This window comes from Tauraco erythrolophus, chromosome 2 (assembly GCF_009769465.1).
Source record: "Tauraco erythrolophus isolate bTauEry1 chromosome 2, bTauEry1.pri, whole genome shotgun sequence".
In the NCBI taxonomy this organism is placed as follows: Eukaryota; Metazoa; Chordata; class Aves; order Musophagiformes; family Musophagidae; genus Tauraco; species Tauraco erythrolophus.
The window spans coordinates 43,241,088-43,258,600 of NC_141466.1; positions in this window are offsets into that span (position 1 = coordinate 43,241,088).

A 17,513-nucleotide genomic window follows, 5' to 3' on the forward strand; every position below is an offset into this window, starting at 1 on the left:
CCTCCCTGTTCTTACCTCGACCCTCAGGTCTTTTGTTGCGTTTTTCTCCTCTCCACCTCACCAAGGGGGAGGAGAAAGCTAGCAACGACATGGTAGCTTAGCTGTCAGCTGGGATAAACCACGACAGAAACACTTGACCCTATTGTGCAGGAAGACTAGAAAGAACCTAGACTTTTTGGAACCTTTCTAACATTGAAATCTTGGATAAAAGACTCTCACCAAATCATCAGAGGTGTCAATCTTACATGGTTTAACCAGCTTGACATATAACCAAATCTGATATACTTGGTGAATATATTTTTAATACATGCAGAAGGCTCTGTCTGAACGTAAGGAAACACTTTTTTGCTGTGAGGGTGACCAACCACTGGCATAGGTTGCCCAAAGAAGCTGTGCAGTCTCCCTTCTTGGAGATATTCAAAAACTGCCTGGATGTAGTCCTGGACAATCTGTTTAGGGTGAAACTGCTTGAGCAGAGCGGTGGGACCAGATGACCTCCAGAGATACCTTCCAAACTCAGACATTCTGTGATTCTGTTGCTCTACATACATGTACTGCTCTGTAGTGAATTCTGTATTCCTGTCATGGCTTAACCCCAGCCAGCAAGTAAGCCTCACTCAGCCACTTGCTCACTACCCTTCAGTGGGATGGGGGAGAGAATTAGAAGAGTAGAAGTGAGAAAACTCATGGCTTGAGATAAAGACAGTTTAATAGGTAAAGTAAAAGCCACACATGCAAGGAAAGCAAAACAGGGAATTCATTCACTACTACTTCCCATTGGCAGGTAGGTGTTCAGCCATCTCCAGGAAGGCAGTGCTCCGTCACTCATACTGGCTACTTGGGAAGACAAACGCCGTAACTCCAAATGTCCCTCACTTCCTTCTCCTTCTCTCAGCTTATATATGCTGAGTGTGACATCATATGGTATAGAATATACCTTTGGCACGTTGAGATCAGTTGTCCCAGCTGTGTCCTCTTCCAGAAGGAGCTGGGAGAGTAGGGGCAGTATGAGAAGCTGAAAAAGTCCTTGCCTTAATGTAAGAATTGCTTGGCAACAAGTAAAACATCAGTGTGTTATCGACGTTATTCTCAGCACAAATCCAAAACATAATCTCATACTAGCTACTATGAAGTAAATTAACTCTATCCCAGCTAAAACCAGTGCAATTTCCCACAGGGCAATGTGCCACACTCTAGAAACAGTTTATGGCTGGACATCGTCACAAGCCTGCTCTGTATCTAGGCACTGGTGAACATGGTTGAACATACACTCTTAGTAGCAGGGACTAGAAAACTGGGCTGCCACTTTGACCTTGAATATCTTTTTCACTGGGCAGCAAGTGGCTCTTCTTGGCTGTTTTTCTTTGGCTCTGGTGTTGGCTGGATTAATAAGGCTCCCTCCTTCTTTTGATGTACACAACCAAAAGTGCCAAAGGTTAAAGCACTATCAGAGTATGTGAATTCTGAGCAGACTGTAAAAGGATTTTAATTCATGTTGTCCATTTTGGGGGTAATTCTCTAATAGCTACTTGATGTGGCTTCTGGGCTTCGAAAAGCTTCATCTCTGCTTGGTTGATAATTATCCTTGTAGAAAGGCCCATCTGCTTGGATCCGGACTGCAAGAAGTGCCACTTGACTCACAAAACTCAAGCTCTCAGAAGGGTTGCAGTTAAATACGTCCTGGGCTTAGCACTTTCTTCTCACTCACACAAGTTCGCTCTCCTTTCTTCATGAAGACTTTCCTAATTTCCACTTGAAGCATCTAATTCAGTCCCCTGTCTCCATAAGGAGCCTTGCAATCTAATTTAGGTTTTCTGAGCAGTTTTCTGACCTTGCACAGTAGGTATGCTCCATTTATTTTCTGATCTGGAAAGTTATGTTAGTATTTGAGTGTCAGTACTTGGGCCACTGGGTCACTGCCATATATTTTATTGTTGTGATGGCAACAAGCCTACTTAAGGGATAGCTGTTACATTACATAAGGGGGCGAACCTCCAATTGAGTGCATATTACAATGCCAAAGTGGAAGTGATATCATTGCATAAAACACTTATTTTCCCTATGTCTGATCCAGGGGAAAATATTTCACTGCTCATGTTCTGCTACATGCAATATAGAATTGATTAGGTCTATGAGATCTCTCTGATTGGGAGAACTTGAGAATGTTCTCTGTGTTTTGCCAAAAATTCCTTGTGTAACAGAGAGATCCTCACACCGATGCAGCTTTTGCAGCAACTGGAAAGACAAGAGTTATGTTGCCTATAGTTCTGTTTTGTGGGCCATGTATTGATCTCAAAGACTCTACAGATTCTACAGATCTCTAGCTTTTCATTTTTGCCTTGTAGCAAACGGCGATAGAATGGTGAAGGTGTTACGTAGGTATGTCACCCATATACCTTATGCTTTCAGTAAGATCCCTCCTTCAGAAAAAACAAAACAAAACAAAAACAACAAAGAAAACACAATTACCTTATATTATTCTCTACTTAGGATTTATCAGTTTGAAGAAATTTTTTAATGATTAGAATTCCTTTCCTGTTTATGACACACAAAAATCTTGCCTTGCTAGGTACTACCTAGCCCATGCTTTCTAACAGGTAACAAATATGTAAGTATGAATGAACTTCTCATCAAAGAGGCCAAGTAATTCTGACTGCAGAGTTTGAGCCACACTCCCCAAATGACGACTGCTACTTTTCTGTTCTGCTGTGTCTCCATGGACAAGAAAATCTCCTGGCCGTTTTCCCTTATTCAGTCCTCTTTATTCACTTTGCTTCTTGCTCTGAGAGTTAACAAAATATGGTAAATAACAAGTGACAATGATGGGGCCATGGAAAGCTGTGGCTTTCTACATACTGGAGGACTTCATTTCTTGGAGTTGAAAGTGCTAAATCCTCTGTGAACGATTGCAGCTATACAAGGAAGTCCTCTAAGCCAATGAAGGTCTAATTCATTTTCAACACACTCTTGTCAAGATCACCAAGCCTACGTTTTACAGATCTAGAAATGGGTTATACTGATATCAACACCTTGCCTACCATTTGATGTTTCTTATACTTCCTGTGCATTGGTGTTCTATAGGTTGAATGTGTGTCCAATCTCTGTGAAAATAATGGATTTATCTCTAGTTTGCTCTCTGGAAGAGGTGCATACATTAAATCTTTTCCCTTGCTTTTGAAACGAACATACCTTAAATTAAAGAGCAGTCTGTTATGCTGAAAAAACAAACAAAAGCTATCTTTACCTAGAGAAGGTTCTTATGAAGAAATTTCAGAATTTAAAATAGTGCAGAAAGAAACCAATAAAACACTACTGTAAGTTTATACATTCTTATTTCAAGGGAGATTTATTTATCAATTTGTTTGCTAATCCTATCAGCAAAGCAGCAAAGGACATAAGCAACAAACTATTGGCTTTAGAATATGATTCATTCAACCAATACCAATGAGGACTCTTGCTATACAATTTTATAGTCTGTGTTCATCTACTTTTAGTGCTAAACTTTGAAAGTAATCTTGTGATGACTAATTTGGGAATAACAGGACACGAGTTACAATAACTCAGCAAAATATGGCCAGTGGGTATCTAAGTTAGCCCAGCAAAAGTACTTATTTATATGAAACAGCATAAAATAGGTTTATATAATCCTATAGTAAACATCTAAAATGCAATACAGGAAAAAAGAAATCCTAAGTTACTTGCCAGCTCTCACGATATCTAGTTGAGGAATTGTACTTGTAAGGCTGTAAATCTCTTTGGCTAATATATGACAGTTTTGTGAAGGTTAGTTAAAGACAAAGTCCATCTGTAAGCAAGGAGTTAAGTCAAAACCATCAGCTTTTTGCACTTCAGTCTTCTTTCAGCTAATGCAGCTCAAAACCACGTCAGGCAGTAAACAGAAATTTCATAGATTTCATAGATTTCTAGGTTGGAAAAGACCTTAGAGATCATCGAGTCCAACCATCCCTAATCCCCATTAAACCATATCCTCAAGTAGCTCATCCACCCTATTCTTAAACACATCCAGGGATGGGGACTCAACCACCTCCCTGGGCAGCTTATTCCAGTGGCTGACAACCCTTTCAGAGAAGAAATACTTCCTAACATCCAACCTGAATCTCCCCTGACTAAGCTTATGCCCATTTCCTCTTGTTCTATCTCCCATCACTAATGTAAAGAGCCCTTCCCCTACCTCCCCACCATCTTTTCTCAAGTATTTATAGGCCGTAATCAGGTCTCCCCTCAGCCTCCTCTTCTCCAGGCTAAACAGCCCCAACTCCCTCAGCCGCTCCTCATAAGTTTTATTTTCCAGCCCCTTGACCAGTTTAGTTGCCCTTCTTTGGACTCGCTCCAGGAGCTCAATATCTCTCTTAAAGCGAGGGGCCCAAAACTGGACACAATATTCCAGGTGCGGCCTCACCAGTGCCGAGTACAGGGGCAGGATCACTTCCCTGCTCCTGCTGGTCACACTATTCTTGATGCATGCCAGTATCCCATTGGCCTTTTTGGCCACCTGGGCACACTGCTGGCTCATATCAAGCCGGTAGTCAACCAACACCCCCAGGTCCTTTTCCGCCAGGCAGCTCTCCAGCCACTCCTCCCCGAGCCTATAGCGATGCTTGGGGTTTTTATACCCCAAGTGAAGGACTCTGCACTTGGCCTTATTAAAGCTCATGCCATTGGCCTCAGCCCAACGATCCAGTCTGTTCAAATCCCTCTGAAGGGCCTCCCTACCCTCGAGCAGATCGACACAGCCTCCCAGCTTGGTGTCGTCCGCAAATTTACTGAGGGTACATTCAATCCCCTCATCCAGGTCATTGATAAAGATGTTAAACAGAACTGGACCCAGCACTGAGCCCTGGGGAACCCCACTGGTGACCGGCCTCCAGCCGGATTTAGCCCCATTTACCACCACTCTTTGGGCCCGGCCATCCAGCCAGTTTTTAACCCAAAGGAGGGTGTGCCTATCCAGGCCAGCAGTTACCAGTTTCTCCACCAGAACACTATGAGAAACTGTATCAAAGGCTTTACTGAGGTCCAGGAAAACTACATCCACAGCCCTTCCCTCGTCAACCAGGCGGGTCACCCTGTCATAGAAGGTGATCAGGTTTGATTGGCAAGACCTGCCTTTCATAAACCCATGTTGACTGGGCCTGATCACCCGGTTAACCTGTATGTGCTCATTAATAGCACTCAAGATAACCTGTTCCATGACTTTGCCCGTCACCGAGGTCAGACTGACAGGCCTGTAGTTCCCCGGATCCTCCTTCTGCCCTTTTTTGTAAATGGGGGTAACATCCGCCAGCCTCCAGTCCAGCGGAACTTCCCCAGTGAGCCAAGACTGCCCAAAGATAATGGACAGGGGTTTGGCAATGACATCCGCCAGCTCTCTCAGGACTCTCGGGTGGATACCATCAGGCCCCATAGACTTGTGGGCATCCAGCCGAAGGAGCAGATCCTTGACCCGTTCCTCTTGGATCACAGGAGCTTCAATCTGCTCTCCCTCCCTGCACTCAGACACCGAAGGCCAGCTCACCTGGGAACTGCTGACCTTATTATTAAAGACTGAGGCAAAGAAGGCATTAAGGACCTCAGCCTTGTCTTCATCCCTAGTGACTAACGTACCCCCTGAGTCCAGTAGGGGCTGGAGGTGATCTTTAGCCCTCCTTTTGTTATTAATATATTTATAGAAAGACTTTTTGTTGTCCCTTACGGAGCAGGCTAGTCTAAGTTCCAATTGGGCTTTTGCCTCCCTGATTATCTCCCTACATGCCCTAACTTCCTCCCTGTATTGATTCCTGGATGCCTGCCCATTCTTCCAAGACTTGTAGACATCCCTTTTTCTTTTGAGATGTTCCCAAATCTCCTTTGTTATCCAAGCTGGTTTTCTACCCCGGCGGCTCGACTTCCGGCACACAGGGACAGCTAGCTCCTGTGCCTCCAGAATTTCCTTTTTGAATAGTAACCATCCCTCCTGCGCCCCCTTACCCTTGAGAGCTGTCTCCCATTGGACTTTGTTAACCAGACTTCTAAACAGCCCAAAGTCAGCTCGCCCAAAGTCCAGCTTGGCCGTTTTAGTGTTCCCTCTCCTAACTTCCCCTAGAATTGAGAATTCTATTATCTCGTGGTCACTAAGCCCCAGGCGTCCTCCAACCTTCACATCTCCCACAAGACCTTCTCTGTTCACAAACAGCAGGTCTAGGGGAGCTCCTTCTCTAGTCGGTTCACTAACCAGTTGTGAGAGGAAGTTGTCCTCCACACTCTGCAGGAACCGCCTAGACTGTTTCCTGACTGCCATGTTATACTTCCAACAGACATCAGGCAGGTTAAAGTCACCCATAAGGACAAGGGCTAGTGAGCGCGAGACTTCCCCCAGTTGTTTAAAGAATAGCTCATCAGTCTCGCTGTCCTGATAGGGTGGCCTGTAGCAGATACCCACTACAATATCCGCCTTCATAGGCCCCTCTTTGATTTTCACCCATAGACATTCTACTAGGTCATCCCCAACATTTAACTCTAAACAGTTTAGATCTTCCCTTACATACAGGGCAACCCCACCACCCCTTCTACCTCTCCTATCCCTCCTGAAGAGTTTGTAGCCATCCATGGTAGCACTCCAGTTATACGAGTCATCCCACCATGTTTCAGTGATGGCAACTATGTCGTAGTTTCCCCGGATAGCAAGAGCTTCCAGTTCCTCTTGTTTATTGCCCATACTGCGTGCGTTCGTATAGAAGCACGTAAGTTGGGCTTTCGACCCCACGGCACCCCTAGGGGGGGAAGTTTTATTACCTGAGCTGTTATTTTTGGGATTCTCTTTAACCTCTAGGCAACTTGTGTGTTGCTCTTGACTACACATATCACCCCCTAGTATCACTGAGGCAGCAGGCCGAAGGCACCTGCCTACACTCCCTTCATCAGACAATGGAGGGCCGTCCTCGGCTGTTAATCCTCTAAGTCTGATAATACCCCCCACCCCCTTCACATCTAGTTTAAAGCCCTGTTGATGATCCCAGCTAGTTCTGTAGCGAGCAGCCTTTTCCCCCGTGGAGACAAACCCGCCCCGTCCCTAGATAGAAGATCTGGCATTAAGGTCAGCCCGTGGTTAAAGAAGCCTAGGTTGTTTTCCTCACACCACTTTTGTAGCCAATTATTTAAATCCTCGATCTTTGTTTTCCATCCTGTGTCATGTCCTAGAGTCGGTATGATAGAAGAGAATATTACTTGGGCCCCCGATCCCTTCAACATTCTTCCCAAAACCCTGAGATCTTTCTTAATAGTCCGGATGTTTCTTTTCCTAATGTCATCCATACCAACTTGGAAAAGAAGAAGAGGGTAGTAATCAGTGGGCCTGACTATAGATGGGAGTTTTTTTGTTACATCCCTAATTGTTGCCCCAGGAAGGGAGCAGACCTCCCTGTGTAGAGGGTCAGGTCTACAAATCTGGCCCTCCACACCCCTCAAAAGGGAGTCTCCTAAAACAATCACCCGCCTTTCCTTCTTAACTGAGGCTGTCTTGATGATACGTGTGGTCCTAGGGAAGGATACTAGCGTGTGTGTATCATCATCCTCCCTGGGTGTTGGTTCCACTTGCAGAGTTTCAAATCTGTTGTGTAATGGAACCTGGGAGGTAGTTGCAGGACCAGAGGGGGCAGGCTTGCCGCGCCGGGCAGGGACCTGCTGCCATTGCTCATTCCCACCTGGATTCCTCTTCCCGGCCAGGTGGGGAGAGGTTGGGGGCTCCTCAGTCTGAGAAGCTGTGGTAGCCTGTTGGGTCTGCGGGCGGGAGTACAAAGTACTGGTCCATTGGTCAATCTCCCTCTCGCACTCCCTGATGGCCCTCAGCCTGCTTACCTCCTCTCTGAGCTCTGTCACCAGGCGGAGGAGTTCCTCCACCCTGGCACAGCTCCCACAAGTGAGTTCCCCGACATCCAGTTACTGATGTAATCATAATCCAACAGGAATAACAAACTACTCTTAAGTTGTACCTACAGTGATTTAGAAGATCTAGCAAACCATCAGTTTATGAAAATCAATTTTAAATATATTCTTGACATCAAAAAATGTGTCTGAGTAAGACGATATTCCAAGGTAGAGCCTACTGAAATGTGGAACCAAGAAAAGCTGAAGTTCTTATATTAGCTATAGATAATTGTAGAGGCACCTAGATGTTATTAGAGTAAGGAAGAAAAATGTGCACCTTGCAAAATGGTTTTGATTTTACAGATCCATATCTCAACGTGCTGCTCTTTAAGGACAGTGATGCTAGAGTTTAAGATCAGCTGCCTTTTGCATACTTTGTATTATCTGTTACAAGTGAAGCTTGCAAACTTGGTCTCTGACTTGTATTGAAATGACCTTAAGAAAATGCCATAAATAGTTGCACACTTGCAAATGATTAAATGTGAAATACCAATTTCTGTTGCTGTTTCTTTGAAGGACCATAGTGGTCCCTCATTAATCTTTCATTAAAATAATAATCCTTCATTAAAAGGGCAACACTCCTTAATTCAGTTGAAGAACAATGGTTTTTGACAAGAAATGTTTCTTACCTGGTTAATCAGAATGCTCTAAGAAGATGCACTCATAGCTTAACAATCATGGATTTATGTTAATCATTAACCATTTCCATTATAAAGCTAACTCATACTCGCAGTTTTGTCCAACTATGGCTGCTAATTATGCACAAAAAAATCTTCCTTATTTCATAAACACAGTTTTTCAAATGTATCTTGTACATTTCACATAACTTTTAATTCTGGTGAATACCTCTGAACTTCTGACTACCTTCTGATCTGAAAACAGTTCCTGTGACTGATACATCAGAACTCTAGGACATATTACAGGTCTTGTCTCCTGAACAGCTGCAGGGTGAAAGGATGCTACAGGGCACAGATGTTCTGAATATTTCTGGTTTCTACTGACCTGCTTTTCAGTGTTGTGGGGTTTTTTTATTTATTTTTTGTTTCCAGTCTTTCTGTCCTCATTATGCGAAGTCTTTGTTTTTCCTTGCAACCAGAATGACTCTGCAAACTGCCTGGAGGTTTGTGACTGTGTGTTCCTGTCTCTTCTCACTTAGTCAGCCAGCAAGTTTCTAGCTTCTTTGATTAAGGGATGAACAATTTATTCTCTGTGCATACCTCTCATAACTGCACTTTTTTTCTTAGCCTTCTTTCATGGAGCCCTAAGAGATAGTCCAAGAAACTTCAATCATACATTGAATAAACACAGTACTAGACGTTCTTTGAAAAAAACCAGGATTATAGAATTTCATTTTGCTTCCCTTTTACTTGTAAGCAAGTCCTTTTTGATTCTATTTTTATTCTTGTTTTTCATTGCAAGCATACATGCAGAAAAGATGTTGGTGAATGGTTTCAGTGAGACCAGAGATGGAGTAACTGCTGAAAAGACTACTTCTGAATTTCACAAGCGCAGTTAACCCTTAACACTTTAAAAGGAACAACAAAAAAAAAAGAAGAAAAAGAAATCATGGAGAACTCACCTCTCTCCATCATTTCTTTATATGACAAAAGGTCATGTTGATGTTCAGCTTTCATCTATATCCTGTATCTATGTACATAATTAAGAAATGAGTACATTTTTCTATTTAAACCACAAAGTTCCATAGCATTTAAAGGCTATTATCAACAAAAGTTTTCTGAAAGCCATCTCACTTTTGCTGTGTTTAATATTCACTATTTCTTCTAAATGCTTCCTTGGCGTAGACAATCAGACACCAGTGGAAAAGGGTATTGAATTGAATGAGTTTAGTACAGCTTCCTGAAATTGCCTTCTCCTGCTCTGGTTTCTATTACTCAACAGTGCAAAATTCTTCACAGTTGATAAACCAGGAAATTCTCATTCCTATAAAATCCTTTTTGACTTCAGTAAAAGTGTGCTTGAACAGAGCTTTAGGATGTAACTGTTAATTACAGAAACACTTTTGTAGATCAGATCCTTTTCTCTGGGTTACTACTGCAGATTTTTGCTTTAAAATACAGAAAAGTACCCAAAATGTTTACTAACTAGCTTACTAGTAACTTCCTTGTGACACGGATAAGTATAAAAAAGAGGAAAAAGAAAAAAAGCCATATGATTAACATAAAAATTGAACAGTAACAGTAAACCCACAAGGATTTGGGTATATTGTAACCTTCATTCTGGAGCTTGTAATTTCAGTGTAATTTGTTGTCATTGGTGAGTGTGAGAGAGAAGAAATATCACAAAAGCAGTGACATTACTGCCAGCATTGCATTACCTGAAAATTGTGGCTCGCAGTAGAAAAATAGCAGTGTATCATACCAAACATGCTGGCCAGGCACCCCTTTGACAGGTAAGATGTAGGAATATAACCAGTGCTGAAAGTACCTGCTTGCAGCTAGTGGCAAATCACCATAGCAACGACAGCATTAAAAACAACAACAAAAAATAGTAGACCGCTAGCAGTTTGACCTAACTTGGGAGGATTTTCCCATTTTTTAAGAGAAATGCATCATATAAATATCAATGTCTTAGGGGAACAGGTAGTGGTAGGTCTCCATATATAATTTCCTACCAAGGATGTTTAAAGAAACTGGTCACAAACTGGGAAATGGGATTTCTTAGTACTGCTGTGTATTCCACGCGTTAGATGTACGCTGGGTTCATTGATATCCATCCATACTTCAGTTTGGCTTGGCTCTCAGGATCAGCAGTTGCTGTGCTTAGTATTTTTTGTTGCAATGGAATAATTCAGATTCATTGTTTTAGCTGGAATACATTGCCTGTCATTCCAAGGATATTTAATTTTTAGTAAATGCCAATAACCAAAATCAAATGAAGTCATTAACTGAACTTTAAGAAACTATGCAAGACTAAAGGCATGATAAGTATCTATTATTTCTAATGGCTTTAAAAATTCAGAAGTGTTTTATCATTAGCATCAGAACTGAAGGTTTTTTCCTTATAACGAGGACTTCTCTGACCCTCCATTTCTCTTTTCTGAACAAATAGCTGCCCAAGGTGAATGCCTTAGCAACGTGTAGCGCTGAAATGAGTGATAATATTGCAATCAACTGTCTGATTATTCAACCATGGAAATATTTTTGGTTGAAAATGAAGGAAAAGCATGTTGAACTTTGACAGCTTGTATTTCATGGAAGCTCTGTATTCAGTTGAAAGCTGCCACTAAGATGAAGAAATGATTATCAGCTTTGATATTCTGGCACACTGAAATTCTGTGTAACAGGGATAAACCTCTTCAGGGCAGGAGAGAAGGTCTTCCTAAGGGCTCACCCAAAGGTGTGGAATGAACTCCTATAGGAATCAATGATGATGGGAAACAGACAAGAAAGTACATGACTATATCTTTCATCTTGTTACCTTTAAAGTCTACAGTGTGTTACAATCAATTAAAAATGCTGATAATTGTTGAATAATCTTTATAGACTATTCAGTGTTGAATATTTTTCCCGAGCTCATATTAAACTTGTGATATAACTTATGAGTTAATGTTGTGAATAACGTTAGCATCAGATTTAAGGTACTGGTTCACATGGGGTGTGAAAATCAGTCATATTGGTAAAATATATTTTACATTTTTCTAATATATATCATGTACTTTTTCTAATGCACTCATTTGGGAATTATCCTTTGCAGGTGAATGACAATTCTGAACTAAGATCATTTCAGGTAAGATCTTTATCATAGAAATCACATGCCTCGAAAACATTGTGCTCTGCCCCTTGAGTGTGCACACACTCAAGAGTGGGAGAAAGTATTGCTGCGGTTCCCCCTCCCTCTCCATCCTTTTTGTTGTACTTCTGCGCCTCATTTTAGCAAAGCAACAAAGCAGAGTTATTTTGAGAGAGTCAAGAACAGCACCACAGAAATTAGCTTTACAGGCTGTTTTATTCTTTTGGTGTGTTTGACCTAAGTCCGCTTTTAAATACAGCAAACTCATCAAAATCACTGATGTTCTGTACGGTTAAGGTGATATCTCACTACTGCATCTGTATGTTATTCATTGCTTGTAAGTTTACAGAAAAAAAAGCAAAGTGCAACACAGAACAACACAATATATGTAACACTGACATACTTTAAGGGTCCTAAAGGGTCAAGTCAGCCTGGTATAGTTCATATATTTTCTCAAAGAAGAGTAAATTGCGTTTAAGAATTTTTTGTTTGTTTGTTTTGTTTTCCTTTAAAATAAAACTATTCTTTTGAAAAATACACTAAAATATCTGTTTGCTGTGTGTGACTGGCTGGATAAATGAGCTCTTTTTAGTATCAGAATAATTTATGTTTTGGCATTTAAAATGCATAGGTTACTTAAAAAAAAATGAAAGCTGAAAGTAGGAGAGAAATGGGGGTATTTTAAAAAGACTTACAGCAATTAGTGATCTCTGTTATTTAGTGAATAGTATCTCAGTGGAATTATGGTGAATAGCTTACTTCTGATAATTATTACTTATTGAGTCAGGCAACTTCTGCACAACCAAAAGGAAATATAAGGAAGCCAAACAATCCTAGGTTTTGTGTTCTAGTCATTTAGTTCTAAAGGAAATAAATCGCGTTTTTAATTTTCACCAAAAGGAAAGATTTTGCAATGAACCTGACTTGTGATACTGTTATGTAATATTTTGATTTTGATTTTCGTTCCTTTAAGAATACTTTAAAGTGCATATTTAACTAAAATACATTTCATAGTGTTGCATTTGTCCGGTACAATTTAATTGGTATGCATGAGATCATTACATTTCTTGTCACAGTGGATATTGTGCATGTCCCGAAAGATTTTTAGAAAGAATCGCTTCAATTAAAATTGGCAGATTTCCAAAGAAAATTTCAAATATATATCTTGTTTAAAAGACATGAGTTTCTATTCGGTCATCATTTTGATACGGAAATGAGTACAGAATTCATACAAAGTTCTTCCATTAGAAACAGAAAAGTATAGTATTGGAAGGGTCCAATTATTTTTTCATAGATGATAAGACTTTCTAACTCTTTCCTGTTTTTTGCACTGCACTAAGAATATAAGTACAGGTAGAGAAGGGTAAATGTACTTTGTGAGTTCTTTATCATTTTTTCCTCCCATCTAAAATTGTCCAAGCATTGTTACTTTTCAGGCAACAAATAACTCTGCAATTTTTGCCATAATTCAGGCTGAATTGATACTGAGAAGTCGGATGTATTCTGCTGGTTTCCATTGGTTCTGTTAACACTGTGGAACTGAAAAGCAAGCCACACACTTCTTCTGGGACACTATGTTTTATTAAAACTGCTGTGTTAACTGATAGATGTGAAAGCCACAGCTATATCTGACGGTATATTACATTTCAGAGCTTTGGTCTCATTTGAGGCAGTTATTCTGGAAAATGATGTGAGTACTTAGTGACAATAATGACACTGGGGCTGGTAGGTGATTGCGACACATGCACCATCTCTTTCTATGGCTGACTCTGCCTGCATTAAACAACAGTATCGTTACTCTATACTTCAACTGCTAAGTGAAAAATATTTCTCTAATTGGCACATAAGCACTAAACCCGTGATACTCTCCTGTCAAGGAACTAGGAGAAGGCAATGAGGCTGATTTTTTTTCTGCTTTCATAGAAATTATGTTGAAAGGCAAAACGTATTTGTAGAGCGTCACTCATATATTAACTATGAGAGTGTGACCATGACAAATGTCACACTGCGTACACCATCTACTCTGGATAAGTGTGAGAGTTCCCAGCTCTTTGCACACCAATTTTTCAATTTTTAAGTGTTAGGTTTTTAGCAGAGTGTGAGAGTCTCGTTCCTTTGACAAGCAACATCCTTTATGCCAATACTAGGCTCATTATTTCAGCAGAAGTTTTGTAATACTTCTGCCAAATCTTAAACACAATGCCATGAATTCCTTTGTCTTCTAAATACCACACCACTGCAACAAACAGCCAACTACAAACAACAAGTTCAGCCAAACTGGTGCAAAAATTAAAACCAAAAATTTAAAGTGTATTTCACACTGTACTTGCACACCAGTATGAAGTAGTTGTGGCTTAATAATTTAGAAAAATGCTATGACATATCTTTCACACAATTATGTCAACCTATATGTGGAATATACTTTGTAAAAACCAAGTAATTTAGGGATATATATTTGACAATACTTTCCAGTGTTGTATCTTTCTTCTGGGTTATTTTTGTTTCTATATTTTCAACAAAGCAGCAAACAAAGACCAAAGCAGAACAGCTCTGGGAGCAGACTGGAACTAGCTTCTCTGACCTCTCAAGTGAACATCCTGACTTGTAAACCAGAGGGGTCTTTTGGCCAAGTGATCTTTGTTTCCCATAGACAGGGTGAAATAACTTCCACAAGAGGGATTAAGATTTTTGTATCCTTTTTTGTAATAGAAAGAAAAAAAAAATGTGAAGATGTAAAGAAAAAGGTTCTGTTTTAAAACATCTTGACTAGAGTTGTATTATTGTTGTTGGTTTTACTTCTGACTGTGCTCAGTATTATAGATGAGTACCTTAAATCCTATTACTACTGTTAGTGACCTTCTGAAACTTTGTCATAAAGTATCAACATAAAGAACATTCAGAAAGCAGTAGAGCTGTAAGGAATTTTTTGTATCTTATTTATGGCTGCTGGGATCTTACACCTTAAAGGAGAGCATTTCCTTCTTCTCTCCTATCCTGGAATTTTCACATAAACAGGCTGCTATCCTGCTGATTCCTCCTGATTAAAAGCCTTTTCTCACCGTCCTTTTTCACTAAACAAATGGCATGGAATGTTAATAATTCATTGAGCAGGGAATATATAAAATCTCCAAAGACAGAATCAGTTCTACAATATACATGGGCGCTATGTTTGTCACAGAAGTGATGCATTCTGTGATTTTAACAAGGGAAAAAAGTGACTTTTTTTTTAACCCCTTTTAAACATTAAGCAGCTTTAAAGTTTCCAGCGAAATTGCTTCCAATCTAGTTCCAGAGGAAACTTTGAGACAGGTCTCATTGCATCTGGCTACAATCAAAAGCTAATAGCAAGAGCCTCTCAAGGGTTAACGGTTATTATCTCACACATTTTAGGAAGGAGGCAAAGAAGGCAGCAGAATCACTAAGGTTGTGTTGTCAGGGGCTGAGGTATCTGGCACAATAGTCCTGATCATGCTGATTTTCCTGGTCATACTGGCTACAGGGAGATCAGCTTCCAAGGCTAATGCTGATGGACACTAGGAAGGGATTCAAACTAAACCCCATTGAAGCCAACTAGAAGGCATCCATGGGTTTTGATACTGCACTGCAGTTAATAACAAAAAAAAAAGGAATCACTTACTTTATTAAGGTGTTTTTAAAAACACTTAAGATGTCTTTATTGAAAATATATAAATGTAATGTTGAGCTTTGATTTTTTACTTTTATTGTTATAAACTTTGACTTCATTTGCATCATGCCTTCAGACCAGAGAATGCCTGTACGTCTATTTCCTAACATACTGCAGAATAAACTAGTTACTGTGCAAAACATTACAAGTAGGATGGCGCAATGCAAATGCCTGAAGGAATTAAAGGGAAATGTCTGCTTTGTTCTGATCTCTTAAGCCCCTGGCACTTTCTAGCAGGTGGCAGTATAAGAATATATTTAGCACTGCTCTTTGTTCCTGCATTAATGTTGCCGCTACTGTATTTTGCTCCATGATAACACTCTGGAACGTTTTGCACATGAATGACAATGAGGAGAAAATAGAGTATATTATTTGACTATTCTAATTGTAGGAATATATGTTAATCAGACAATGTTTTGCCATAATGAAGAATCTTGAGGTGGCTGGTACTAGTGGGTAGTACCTGCAATAGTATAGTGAAGTGTAAACACAGTGCCTCACTCATGGAGCAGAATAACCATGGACATTAGAGTAATTGCTTCTTTCCAAATATATTAGGATATAATTTTGTAGTTCTTGATGATCACATATACCTACAGTTGCACTGGAAGTTGTATTCTAAAAATGCTAATTTTAGAATGGTAAATTGATAAAAACATTAACTTTTATCTACACTTACTCTAAACTTGCAACATACCAATGTACGCATTCATCTCAAACTTTTTCTTGTCTTGTACACTTCCCTATGCAAATTAGTTTAAATTAAGTAGTTTGCTCTGTGTTGAGGATTTCTTCTATGGTATTTATATAAGAACATTTATAAACACTCATAGACCCAAATATTTTGGAGGGATCAGTATGCTTGTTGTGGCATAATGTTAGAATTATCTTATTAATGGCATCTGGTAATTAATTATCAAAAACCATCTTGAAAGAACCGAATGAAATTGAAGGAAAGTAAATTCAGGATACCACATCTAAACAAGAATACTTAATTACACACATTCATGATGGAACCCAACAGGTTCTTAAGAAAAAGGTGAGAGTCGTATATTGTCGTGCTGCAAAGGAGGCGATCCTCATTGGCATTTATGTATGACCCACAGTATGTGTGAAACAAACTTTTTGTATTGTTTACAAGGCCTCAGCTATGTTGCAAATGAACATATAAAAAAATGTATATATGTATCAGGGAATCTGAGATTGCTTTGACTGGATTGTTTGGAAATCTGATGAATTCAAACCGGTTTCAAAACAAACATTTATCAAAATGACATTGATTAACAATATATTTCATGCTAACAGTAAGTTCTTTTATGTTATCAGTACTTACCTCTACCTATATAAAACTGTTAGTTCTTAACACTTGTATCCTACGTTAGCTGTGAGTATACAGCACCACGGTACTGATGATGCACATTTTGCAGTGATAGCTATGGATCTGGGTGGTTCTCAGGCTCCAGACTTATTGGCAGAGCCTGTTCCTTTTATTATTATTTGTTATCTTGCAAAATCCATTGCTTGAGTCACTGTCTACGCATTTTCCAATGCCTACTATGTGCAGCTGCACAGATGTCTGATAGGTTAGTGGTCAAATTGTTCACTCTCTTCAGTAAAACGTCCATACGTTGTGTTTACCTATGCCAGCACAATGTTATAAAATATTTAGGAACGGCTCATTTGCATTATTTAAGTACACACACATTTCAATTCAAGGCTAATATTAATTATATCCTAATTAAGATTCTTTTCAGTTATAGATGTCACAAGCCTCTGCTTTGATCATAGCCAGAAATCCCTGTCTGGTTTTGGGCATGACATTTAAAGAGAGATGTGAGTTTAGCATGGAAAATCAGAAAAAAAAAGAGCAATGGAAATGATTAGAGGTTTAGGAAACATGGCTTATGAGGAAACATTGGCAGAACTGGGATTGTTTAGACTAGGATTTTATCTTTTTAGCTTTGTGCAACCTCTCTGAGTGTTATTCAGCATGGACAGGGGACTTGCTAGCACCAAGCCTGGCACCGCGGTACCTGGGAGCCGTAGGTACTGCTGCAGAAAGCACACTGCACCTGGGCAGCAGCCCTCAGGGGGGATTTCACCAGATTTAGAGCAGACATAAAGGTTATAAGCTAAACTCTGTTCTTCTCACAGA